We start from the raw sequence: 11,884 nt of genomic DNA, 5'->3' as shown, positions 1-11,884 counted from the left end.
ATCAAATCTGTGTGTTCAAGTGTTGCAAATGATTTTGTTTCATGCTTACAATAGGTTACTTGGATGAATGATGAATATATCAGTATACAGTTTTATTGTTTGAAATTTTAGAAGTTACTGATTTACCCCTCCCCTCTCAGTAACTTGTCATATCTTGAATATTTCCAACAATTTACATGGAAACAGAACTTGCTCCTTACACTCAACTCTTTACTAAATTTATTCTTTCAGCAATGAGAATAGATGCTACAAATTCGTGGGAACTAAGGGACAATGGACCTATGCTACATTTTTTGGAGACATGGGAGGATTTTTCATAACATTCTAGGTCATATAGTGATTGCCAAATTAATAGCAGCAATAGATACTTGGGATCCTCACTGGGAGAGTGTGCCAATACATGCCTGGTTACATCCTTGGCTTACATTGTTGGGCCAACATATAGAGCATTTTTATCAAACCATTCAAGAATGTGCTTCATGCCTAGCATTCAAGTGATGCATCTACATATGAAATTTTATCACCTTGGAAAACTATATTTGATCCTACTAGATAGAAACAACTGATTGTTCATTTTATTGTACCTAATCTAATGATAGTTCTATAAGAATTTGTAATCAACCTAGCTAATCAAAAATTAGACCCATTTAACTGGGTTATAGCTTGTATATATGTGTATAGACATACATACATAAATACATATGCATAGATTAATATATGAGTTTCATCTACATTTGCTTTGTCATTGTTTATAAGAGTGTTTCAAGGTTGGGAACCACTTCAACATCCTTTGCATGGTTTAGAGGTAATGTCATTATGGTAGAGGCTTCTACAAGAGAATGAGCCTCATGAGTTAACATATAATTTCTTAAAATACTTAAGTGCTACCTAATTATGTCTGAGGCGTTTGCACACTAGAGGCATACTCTACCTACTAGGTTGCCTGAATACCTGTATCCACAGGATTAAGACCATTGAACTACTCGCTCTAATGAATATGTAATTTTTATTTATAATTATTTTGATATAGTTGTATTTATATAACCACTAGTGAGCTTTACTCACCTAATATATCTATTTTTCTCCATACACTCACTCAGGCAAATTAGGTGGTTTTTTATAATTACAATATTATAATACCTTGGTGCAACCTTTGTGTTATAGTTTATAGTTAATGTAAGGTTAAGTTGTATACATCCTAACTCACTCCTTATATAGTTAATTTTAAAATCTTGTGACAATAATTAATGGGTCTAACTAGACTAGTCAAGTTAATATTGAAACTCAAAATTTAGCCTTCTATTTTCAAAAGCTAGGTAAACAAGGTTGCATCTGCTGAAATGTTTTAAAATAAACCACAAGTATGAATTATTCATTCTATGAGGGGACTCTTTATTCAAATGTAAAATTGGTTGAGTGTATAACTTCAATGAAGAGTTAAGTGTAAGGAGTTACTATCTTGAACCTATGCTACGAATTCTTGGGAGCCAAGGGACCCTAAACCTATGCTACATTTTTTGGAGACATGGAAGAAGTTACTACTGGCTTCAATACTTCATAACATTCTAGATCAAATGGTGATGCCCAAATTAATAGAAGTAGTAGATACTTGGGATCCTTGCAAGGAGAGTGCACCAATACATGCATGGTTACATCCTTGGCTTCCATTGTTGGGATGCACACATGATGGTCTTCAATTTTTTGGCTTTGGAACTCTCGGTATCAATCTAGATTTTGTAAAACAACAAGTGCTTGCATAATCTAGAGATAGATGGGTGATTGCATAATTGGAGTAGCTAGTTGAGATGCCTTGCAATTGAATTAGAGGAAAACATAGATTAACCAAACATATAATGAAGAGGAAACTTGAAAACTTGAATGCTGAAATGTTGAAATGAAAGCTATCGAGGATCAAACACCTATGCCAGATCTACAACATAATGTGAAGTTGATTTTAGATATAAACAAAACAAAAAACACAACATAAATCATTCCCCATTTGTTTTGATTGTGGAGAGTTGCGCGCAAAAGAGCATGGAGAGATCTAAACATTGATGGAGAGCTCTAAGCTCAAAACATTGGAGATTTCATTTTCGTGCCCTTGTGATTGCTACATTTTTTTGTCATTCCCTTATGATCTATGCATTTCATTGATGTGCCCTTGGTGAAGATCAGTGGAGATCTACAATTTCATTGATGCTCCCTTGTAATCACTGCATTTCATTATCGTGCCCTTGTGATCTCTGCATTTTATTGTTGTTCCCTTATGATCTTCATACCCTTTCTCTATGATTTCATTTTTGTGTCATGCCCTTGTCATCTTTGTGCCCTTTGCACTGCAACATTTAGGGTCAAATTCTGACAGTGATGTAATTTGTGGTGATTTTCATGTTTATTTTTGCAATTTGTGGTTTAATTCGGGCCCAAATGTAGTAGTTCTTGCTCTATCATTTTCTTCAAGGGGAGAAGAGGTACCTATGTAAATGTTCTTTTATTTTTCTTCCAAAGATGTATCTCTTTATATTTCCCTTGGCAGGTGATTAGAGAAGCTCCTCTTTATGTATATGTATGTGTATATATACATACATAAACACACACATATGTGTATCTGTCTATGTATGTATGTATGTATTAACATAAATACACATATGTATATATATATATATACATACATACATACATAGAGATCACAAGGGCATGGCAACAAGATGCAGAGATCACAAGGGCATGACAACAAATGTAGAGATGTAGAGATACATATATACATACATACATATACACATATATACATACATACATACATCTACATATGAAATTTTATCACATTGGAAAATTGTATTTATCTTTACTCAATCACCAAGAGATAATTAAGCTGAGAGGCTTTCTATAGTGGAAGCATTTATCAATGTAAACTTTTTAGCATTTTAAAAAAAAATGACAGTCATTTTAGTGTCATGTATATTAAAATGGAAAATAAATCATGTTAATAATATTGAACATTAACATAATTCAATTTAATTAATTTTGTAATTGAAACAAGAACTAGCTATTTTTATCATTGTTGTCAGCTATTATTGTGTTTCTAATTACAAAAAGGTGATCCAAACAATCATATTGAATATATAAAATATTTCATAATAAATTTATTATCAGAAGGAAAGAATCATATTTGAAATATATTTAATAATAATACACCTTTTACAATATAGCTCTTATTTTATAATATTGTTAGGAGGAAAAATAGACTAAGGAAGCATTATTGAATTCACCATTATAGAGTCTGACATTTGCATAGACAATTACAAGCTAGGTAGTTGGGTGTGAAAAGAATTGAAGCACCTCCATAATGGTAATTGAAGGGACAAATGCATGAAGATTCAACAGCCTACTTGACTTATTTTATTGTATTTTTCAAACAAAATTTTGAAGAGCAAATGCAGGCATGGTAATGAAATCACATGCCATAAATCTTGACTAGGCTTTCTATGTAATTTCTTTCTTAATTTAAATCATATATGCATATGAAAATCTCTTTCAAAAATATAATGATTTCCTTTACAATATTTAACTTAAGTTGAAGATTTACTTTGATTTTGTGCCAAGTATGATTATTTTAGAGATTCATTGAAATGGGTTGTTTGCAAAAAGCATGTTAGTTTTTAATCATGTTGCTTTGAGAGACAAAAACTTCATTTGTATAATGACAGTGAAAGATTTTTAAAGCATACTTCCATTAATTTTGGTTCTATAGTTTATTATGCTTATCTAGCTCTGTCTCTTTGCCCCTTTTGATTTACTTTTGATTGAAATATAAATGTACTCTTTTTTCCCAAATACAATTTCCTAACATTGTGTAAAAATCAGCATAATTTCACTTTTTTTTCTAGATTAGTAAATCAACATTTTCTTATCAATGTAAAATATATATCCTACTATTACTTTGTTCATTTATATATATCTAATATTTAAAGAATGCAAACATGAACAGATTTCTACATACTTAGTTTGATATGAATAGTTTTGATTGAATACAAAGATAATTTCTTGTGTGAATTCAAGACATGAATGATTAGTTTAATTTAGCATAGTTACTATGCAAGTGTGTATGTATGCATGTAAAGTAGTTCACATAGTGAACTGATATACATACATACATGCACATATGCATACAATCATCATAATTAGTTATCCTTAAATCTGACCAAAGCTATTATATGTGAACAAGAGATACATATTTAGAAGGGAATAAAAAATAATATTTACATAGATACCTCTTCTCCCCATGAAGAAAATCGTAGAGTAAGGGCACAGAAATCACAAGGGCATGACACGACAACCAAATGCAATGATCACAAGGGAACAGTAAGAAAATCCTAGATCTCCACTAATCTCCACCAACATTCAGAGCTCTCCACCCTCTTTTGTGCGCAGCTCTCCACAATCAATCAAAACAAATGGGGAATGATTAATGTTGTGTTTTTTTTTCATTTTTGTTTATAATCCATAATCCCCAATCCACAAGATCTTTTTGTATACATACATACATATACATACATACATATACATACATATATATACATACATCTATACATACATACATATATATACATACATACATACATGAAAACAACAATGCACTTTCTAAGAATTTACAATGGTTCAACAAAATTAATGTTTTACAAGAAAATATGCCTATGTCAAAGTTTCAACACACTATGATGTTGATTTTAGATAAGTTAGAGGCAAATATTCAGAAGTTTGATAATCAAAGTTCAAGTCACGAGAGTAAAGGAGGAATTGCTTTAGAAAGAGACTGCATAGTAGAAACAATAGCTAGACAAAATAAAGGATATTATGGGAGCCACTGGATAGAATCCAAGAAAATGTTTTAGTAGATACTATGACATTGGAAACACTAGTTAAATTGATCTAGTTGTTGATTAGCTGGGTTGATTTCTTATTATTATATGATCCAATGGTAATGTTACTTATTATTTTGATATACATGAAAACATAATTATTATTCATTATTATTTACATATATACATAAAAATAACAATTCACTTTCTAAGAGTTTACAATTGTTCAACAAAATTAATGGTTCACAAGAAAATGCACCTGAAGAATTGTTAGCTCATAAGCAAGAACATAGTGTTGAAATGGTACAGAATGTGCTTGACATGAGAGGTTTGCAAGTGAGGGTGTTGACCAATCTTGAAAACTTGAATGCTAAAATGAAAACTATTGATGATCAAACACCTATGCCAAAGCTACAACACAATGTGAAGTTGATTTTAGATAGATAGAGAAAAATATTCATAAGTTTGATATTCAAAATATAAGGCATGAGAGTGAAGGAGGAGCGGCTTTAGAAAGAGAAGGAGAAGGAGTGGCTTTAGAAAGAGACCGCATGACATTAACTACATCTAGACAACATAGAGGATATTATGGGAGCCACTGGATAGAATCTAGGAAAGTGTTTTGGTAGGTACTATGACATTGGAATCACTTGCAAGTGTCTTTGAGAATTTATAGCCCAAATATCAAGTGCTTGTAAGAGTGTTTCAACTATTTCCATAGTCTCCCTACAATGATCACAACTATCAAATGCTTATAAGATTGTTTCAAGGTTGGGAACCACTTCAACATCCTATGCATGGTTTAGAGGTAATGTCATTGTGGAAGAGGCTTCTACAAGGGAATGAGCCTCGTGATTATGGCATTTACACAAAAGAAAAAATTTCTTCTTCAACTCCTTACACTCAACTCTTCACTAAAGTTATTTTTCAATTCCTTGCATATGCAATTTTATCACCTTGGAAAACTGTATTTGATCCCGCTAGCTAGGAATAGTTGATTTTTTTTTTTTATACCTAATCTGATGACAACTCTACAAGAATTTGTAATCAGCCCAACCAATTAGAAACTAGAATTATTTAACTAGTTTATGGTCATTTTCTTTCTTTAAATATCTATTAGGATATGTTTTTGTAAAACTCCTTGTGAACTTTTCCCATTTTTCTTGGTTTGCATTATTTTTTTGGAGGATCTTGAGGTAAGTCACTTAGCACAGGTTGAGTGAGTTTTATTATTTTATTGTTTGGTTTCTAATGAGTGAAAAAAAATTCCAGTAGGGGTCATTTTTCAAACTTTTTTTTCTTTGACAACCATTTGACAATAAAATTACACTCGTCACATGCTAACATCAGCATTGCATCAACATCTTGTCACCCCTTCTGGCTCTATTTTAACCTACCTTTGGCCTTTTGCTCATATCTCAGGCATATGGACTCCATTTTACCCAAACAAGATATTGTTAGAAAGCTAGTTCTAAGCTCGTCATAGTCATATAGGTACTTTTCAGTTTTGAAGCTTATTTATGGTTTTTTTGCTATCAAATTCAAAGATTCTATTTTTGAGTTTAGGAGACATATCTTGAGCATCTGATCTCTGATTTGAAAATTCTTTATATCATTGGAAATCTCTTTCAAAACCTTTTCCAGTGATGTTGGTTGTTTTTTCAAATTCTACTCTAGGAACATTCTATTCAATTTTTTGCATTGTTGCATTCTAGTGGATATCTTGGTTGTTTCAAATCTGGGGATCGATTTTGTTGTTACAGATGATTCTTCATGGGTTGTACTATCTCTTGTATCGACTAGATGTCTCTTCTGGTCTATTCAAACATCATTAGTATGCATTCTTGTAATTATAATTGCATTGAGATAAAGTGTCACATTGCATTTGTATTTTGTTTCTGTTGTTTTTCCTTCTAATTTGAGCAGTGTCTTTTGAGGACACCATACAAATTATTGTATTCTTGGGATTCACCATATCATGTGCCTTATTGTGTATGCACTACTCTAATTAAAATGTCATGGGGGGTTGATTTTTTTCTTTTTTTTTTCATCTTCATTTGTCTAGTGATCGGCCCTTCTATGACATTAACCTAATGAGGTGTATGAGATTTATCACCTCAGTACACTCATATGTATTCTTTTGTGCATATCGATCATGGTTCCTTGGCATGTAGTTCTTTTGGCCCACTTTTCCAGTAGTCTATCACCTCACCTTTGTCTGCATTAAGGGGAGTTCTTCTATTGGTTCTTATGCTTCCTTGGTTTGATGGAGTGAGCTATGTAATCTATTTTTGTTCCTATGTACTAAGTAGATGCAGTGGTTGGGTGCCTATGCATTACGATGAGATGGATCATTTACTATATAGACACTCTTTTTTTCGTTCCTACTTTGGTTGTAGCCTTCCATGTTTGATTGATCAGCTCTTTAGGCTTTTGTGTTTTATTCCATCTATATCTTTGAGTTCAATTGTTTTCCTTTGTGTGCCTCCTTATTCGAGTAGTGTCTCTGAGAGCACTCATGCAAATTATAGCCTTCTCTACCTGGTCAGGTTCAATTTTAGTGAAGGTTCTTCGAGTCAATAGTTACTTTTGATAGAGCTTTGTAGCTTCTACATGCTTTAGTGGTGTTCTTCATGATCATCTTTTGTTCTTATCTTCTGGGACATTCCCTAATTTGGAGGCTTCTTCAGTCCTTCACTAGTTCTTTTTCAGCATTATTTCCATATCTTTTTTTAGGAGGGTTTTCCCCATGAGATTTTCTCTATTTCTTCTCTTTTTAGAGATTTGGTTGTGCTTGGGTACCTCATCAAACTTTGTTGTTGGGACCCAATTTTACTTTCAGTAGTAGTTTCTAGGTTTTTAGCTACTCCCTAAGTTTATCTTAAGGGGGGTGTTAAAGTAATATAGTTTTTCTTATTAATTAAATCATATTGATTTAATTATTAAGTCATTTATTATCTCTAGTTTACTTAAGCTAAAATTTGGACATATAATAATTAATTCTTTTATTAATTATTATCATATAACCTAGGTTAGTTATTTGTTAGAGTTTTTATCTCCTTTATAAGACTAATCTCTCTTTGTAATTATTACATTGATTCACTTTCGATAATAGAAATTTATCTTTTTTCTCATCAAGAATATCTCATCTATGGATTTGGTAATTCCAGCCTTCATAGCTTTTACTTCACTCTTTCTGTTACATGTGTTTGCATGCAAGTGATTCTTGGGAGTTGTTGGGTTGACCTTTCATCAACTTCAACAGTATACATACCATATCATAGAACACGTGAAATCATCAACGATGCAAATACAAGAGGATGATATGCAAACAATCATAAAGTAACCATATAGTCTATCCCAAGTCAAAACAAACAACTTGGTAATGTTATAGCATAACCTAGATCACCAAGGAAATACCAATGTAACATAAGCCAATTGGTCAAACATCATATATTTATTTGACATGCAATAAGCACATAAAGATACACAAGTCAACCAAATTGCATTGGAAACTAGGTCAAGACATACAAGACTCCACATCTAGAGGAACATTAGATTGTAATCGAGTGAGAAGGATAATACAAATATATTTTCTCTTTAGTCACCATTGAGATGAATGAATCTCTCATTTGTTCAATCTCTCTATCTAAATTGGAAGAGATGGTTTTTGGGAAGCATAAGGGAAAAGCTCCTATTTCGGATGGGTTTCCTATGAAAAAAATTCAAGATTTTTTGGATGCTATAAATAGGATTTACTAGAGGTGGTCTGAGAATCCCATGGTATTACACATTCTCTAGGCCTTGAATTCCACTATTCTTGTATTTATTCCTAAAAATAAAGGTACTAATTGATCAAATTTCCTTGGGCCCGCCCCTCATTGTAATTTGGTGTACACAATCAATACTAATTTCATTGTAGAGAGGCTCAAAATTTTCTCCCATCTTTAATCCCAAATGAGAAAGGGAATTTTGTAGCAAGGAGGCAAACTCGAGATAGGGTAGTGGTATCTTCTAAAGTCGTGCACTTTTGGAAATGTTTAAAGAGAAATATATGTTCATCAAACTTGGAACAAACAGATATTCATAACCAAATAAAGGTGAACTAGAAAGAATTTTCCTCAACTAACTATTGAAAAAAAATATCTTGAATTCCTTTTCATGAGATATTACCTGATTTTAACTACTAAAGATTAACTGAGATATCAAAACCAAACTGAACAAACTGTAATAATGATTAACTAAAATAACTAAAATAATTGTAGCAATGATCAACTGAAATAATTGTAACAATGATCAACTAAAATAACAATTTACTATATTTCATTGCATATGAGTAAAGTAAATGCATAACATGAAATAGAAAGAGGAACATACGAGAAGTAACTTGTGAGTCTTTAATTGGTTGTGCAAGCCTCAGCTTTTGGTAAGAGGAGAAGCATTGACTTAGGCTTAACCTCCCAACCTCAAACCATATTCATCCCCACACAATCTATTGAATAGAAAGGTCCTCCCTAGCCCAAGTTCATGCTTGGGATACTTTTAGTCTAGCCACCTGAGCATTCTAGTGTTTAGAATGTCTACACAGTTATGGATGGAAATGTTTGAATAATTGGCACTACTGACATCGAGTGATCATAGATGAAAAAAATGTCTTTAACGACCTTGGCCAAGATTTTCGGATGGGTTCAATGACACGATCTCCACAGCTTGACTTGACAATAGGGTAAAAATAAGTATGAACATGCATGAGCTATTAAATGATTTTCCTTTTTAAAATAATTTACACTTGTTATGTCATGTCTGATTTTTATTTCCATATTATTGTAGATTTCTATCTCACGTCTTCACCTCTCCCTTGGCTATACAACAAGGTGAGTCCCAAGTGTTTTGAATCTCAAAGCAATCAGCTACATCTGTTGATTCTCAACTTGATATAAGAATATTACATGTTTTCAACATATCACGTTTTTGTGACCTGAGAAATATAATCTTTGCAAAATGAATACCATTTGATTCTGATATTCAACAGTAAAATAAAGATGTGAAATCATATCATGAATAATTTGGTCTCGACTTATCATGAGAAGTTATAACTGAAGGATGAACTTATCCGATGATATCAAACAAGTATGTTGTACAGCATTTTCAAGATTTTGTAGCTTACTTCTGTAAATACAATGCAGTGGTATCTAATAAAATATATATCTATATATAAATTGATTGGATATGGTAAGTCAACCACATAACCTATAAGTTCAAAATTATTGGAGCCTTGGTTGGACACAAATAATCAATTACTTCACAAAAATAACTTCAACATAGATCTCAATATGATCATCAATCACATCTTCGGCAAAATATTCAATGAAATGGGCTAATCACAACAAAGAAATATGCAGAGGGATATCGGGTGGAATAATGCAAAAATATATCGTGTGTAATAATGCCTATGGTCTCTCATGGCTTCATAATGTAAAGAAGTATTCGAAAAACCTTTTGGCTTCCAAGAAGCCATAACTTTAAAAGAAAAAAACTTGGCTTCTTGAATGCCAATATGTCAAATGTGCATTTCGGTTTTTAGCAAGAATTTGAATAAATATGGAAAAATGTTTGAAGGTTTCAAGGATAATTATAATATGTTTATTTACTTGTATGTAGATGTACTTATGAGGTGACATCATATTATTTATTTTATCCAAGGTCGTATCTATTATTAAGTATATCTAAATACATTTTTTTTTGGAAGATTATTTTATCTTCTTGTTCTTGTATTTAAATGTACATATTAGATAAAATCTTGTATAAAAATAATATTATGGTGTCACCTTTATTCCTATATCTATGTGCACATACATAAATATATGTTATAATGATGTGGTGGAAAAGTCAATCAAAAGTTATTTGAGGTACATATTATTTTTAATTAAAATAATTAATGTTTTAAATATTTATTTAATAGCTCATGCATATCCATAAATTGTATCCTGATGTTCAAGTCATTAGGTCCTTACCAAGACAATTAAACGTCATACTTGTCAACCCAATAATTGGACTAAACTAGTATCTTATTCCTATTGATCTCATTTAGCAATGCTTCTCCCCTTCATCTTCTCCTACAATCACCCGTGCAACATTTTTCATGATAATAACAAGTTCTATGATAAATCCATAATAACATTTAATGTAGATAAGGAATTTAATTATTAATCATTATTCTAAAATCAAGCAACTGCTAATCATCACATAACAAACAATGGATAACGACTATCATCGTTAAATAGTTAACATAATGAATACAATAGATATATTTAACCACTCTCTTCACATGATTATGAAAGAAAATCCATTCAATCCAATGACCATAAATAAATTTAAATTAGGTCAAAATTTGGGATGTAACATACCCTCCCCCTTAAGTTTTTCATCGTCCCTGATGAATGTCAAAACAAAACTTTAAATTAATATCTATTCAGATCATTACATTAATGAAAAGTGTTGGTGTAAATAAATATTCACTATTTACACTTTACTTAAGTTTACTTAGGTTAATGTATTATTTTATTATTATGCATTATTTTATTATTTCTTTAGTGAGACACTTAGGAGTTTGCGTACTTTTATGAGTTTTCATGTTGACAACACAAAAGTAAGCAACTCTAGTTCAACACATGGTGTCTACAACATTGGAGTTTGCATAATTAACTAAGTTGTCATGTAGACAACATAGTTATTCGCACTCCTATTTTAGCACATGGTGTCTACAACATTATTTTGAGTGCTACACATTTGTAGGCTTATCCTCTCATCATCGCACTTATTGTGCTTAATGGAGGATAATCCACTTCTGGTAGACATGTGCCTTGTTATAAGACGTATCAGTGTGTTGGCTCCTAGACATTCTAGAAGCATTCCAGAGGCTTGTATATACAAGCACTCCTAGTGTACTTGTACATTGTACAAAACATTGAATTGAGTGACAATAAATCAATTGTGGATATTATTATTTTGATCTTACTCTTTTG

The sequence above is a fragment of the Cupressus sempervirens genome, chromosome 2 (genome assembly GCF_028749045.1).
Source record: "Cupressus sempervirens isolate cs-2001-9-10 chromosome 2, ASM2874904v1, whole genome shotgun sequence".
NCBI classification, from domain to species: Eukaryota; Viridiplantae; Streptophyta; class Pinopsida; order Cupressales; family Cupressaceae; genus Cupressus; species Cupressus sempervirens.
Note: the sequence above shows the minus strand (reverse complement) of the source record.